At 39.5% G+C, this 2,170-nt stretch overlaps 1 pseudogene; it reads left to right on the top strand.

Annotated features, from left to right (window-relative positions):
• The first annotated feature begins 236 nt into the window (after nt 1-236).
• Nucleotides 237-808, top strand: LOC148027386 (CBL-interacting serine/threonine-protein kinase 23 pseudogene; annotated as a pseudogene).
• Nucleotides 809-2,170: the final 1,362 nt, after the last annotated feature.

Here is a 2,170-nt window from a genome sequence, read left to right as displayed (position 1 = left end):
TAATATTTTCCATGCTCTGCCCCTCAATCTTTCACAAGACTTATTTCTCATGCTCCCTTAGTAGTGATCGTCTTCTTCTGTTGATGATGACCATCCCCATTGCTGGATTCCCCTTCACCACCATCATCGGCCAGCTCAAACAATAGAATTGGGCACTCTCCCTTTTATCTAGCAAAACAATCTCCAGTGCTAATGCCTTCTTCAATTGACCTCATTTTTAGTAAGAAATTTCAACCATGAAGTTGGTGAAGCATCTGAATGTTGTTTAGCTTTTCGAGGTGATGGCCAGTAAGACAAAGATATATTTTGTGATGGACTACATTACTGGTGGATAGCTTAAAAAAAAAAACAAAATTAATAGACATGGAAAGGTCAAAGAAGATGAAGCCAGAAAATACTTCCAATAGCTCATCAATGCAGTAGACTATTGTCATAGCAAGGGAGTTTATTGCAGAGATCTCAAGTGTGAGAAATCTTCTTGTAGATTTCAATGGGAACTTGAAAATTTCTTATTTCGATCTAAATGCCTTTCCACAATGGTTTAGGGAAGATGGTCTTCTAGAAACACATGACTTGTGGCACTCCAAATTATGTTGCCCTCAAGGTTATTGTAGATCAAGGTTATGGTGATGCAAAGGCTAATTCCTGGTTATGTGGGGTTATACTGTTTGTGCTGATGGCTGGTGGCTACCTGCCTTTCAATGATAAAAATTTGTTAAACATTGTTGAATGCCTTCGAACTTATTTCACTAAATCGAGGCCTCAATCTGTAAGGACTGTTTGGCCAAAGCCCAAGCAAGAAACTTGATTCACTTCAAAACATCCAGCTTCTAAGATCATAATGAAGATGGAGGAGATTGTAAAGACTCTTGGATTCAATGTTCAGAAGCGTGATTATAAGATGAAACTGCAAGGAGCAGAGACTAGCAAGAAAGGACACCTACTATCAATTGCAATTGAGTTGTTGCAAAAAGATTCAAGATAGAAGTTACATAGCCCAAATTGTAGAATTAGTAATAGATATGAGGAAATGACTTGCTGCAAAGACATCACGTTAGATAATCTGCAAGTTGGAAGTAAACCATTGTATGTTGTTATAGCACAACGTAAAGATGAGAGGTGAGCAAGGTTGCAAGCTCAATTTGCTCAGATATGATCTAGGGAAGGTGCTCCTCCCTTGGTTACTGCTAGTCCTAGGCAAGGTGAAAATGACCAGATGACTGCTTAGAATGAGGCTTAAGGTCTCTAGGAAGCTCTGGTAGAAGCCATATGATCAATGGGGGTGGGAGAGAAAAGATCTAGGGTGGTTTTTCTCCATGGAAGCTTGACAAGAGCCTGAGAATGAAGAGAGAGAAGTCTCTTCCTGAAAAGTAACCAAGACTTTACCCTTTCTACTCCATTTACCAGTCTTTTGGAAAAATACCTTCAAAATTGCCAAAAAAAAGACCCAGAGGTTCTCTAGGAAGCTCTGGTAGAAGCCATATGATCAATGGAGGTGGGAGAGAAAAGATCTAGGGTGGTTTTTCTCCATGGAAGCTTGACAAGAGCCTGAGAATGAAGAGAGAGAAGACTCTTCCTGAAAAGTAACCAAGACTTTACCCTTTCTACTCCATTTACCAGTCTTTTGGAAAAATACCTTCAAAATTGCCAAAAAAAAAGACCCAGAGGTGCTAAATTTGGTCTTTCAACCTCCAAACTTGGTCCATGCCACAATTAATGCTCATGACCTCTTGTAGTCCTTGTGGTCTAGAGATGCTTGATAAATATACTGCTGCTCCATGTCATGTCTGTACCTGTGTACTTATGGCTCTTAGATCTGTGTGACTGAAAAAGGATAATTGAATAGAATGTTAGCCAACTAGATCAAGAACCTATTGCTCTAATACCAATTGTCAAGGAGGGGACTAGGGAGGGAGAAAGAGGAGAGTGAAGATTGCAAAAGAGAGAGAAGAAAAGAAGCAGAAGAGAGAGAAAGAGAGTGATGAGGAGAGAGAAAGACTAGAAGAAGAGAGAGAAATATAGAAAAGGAAGGAAGGAAGCCATGAAAGCTGGAGAGAGGGAGAGAAGATGAAGGAGACTTGTTATTATAATCTGATGATGATAAATGTCAAGTCCCTTACATCTTACATACTGCCAGTGTAGCAGGTATTTTTCCTCCATTATTTTATTC

The sequence above is a fragment of the Lygodium microphyllum genome, chromosome 13, assembly GCF_053477565.2.
Source record: "Lygodium microphyllum isolate KBCC chromosome 13, Lygodium_microphyllum_v1.1.10, whole genome shotgun sequence".
Lineage (NCBI taxonomy): Eukaryota > Viridiplantae > Streptophyta > Polypodiopsida > Schizaeales > Lygodiaceae > Lygodium > Lygodium microphyllum.
This window is presented reverse-complemented; position numbering and strand designations above follow the sequence as displayed.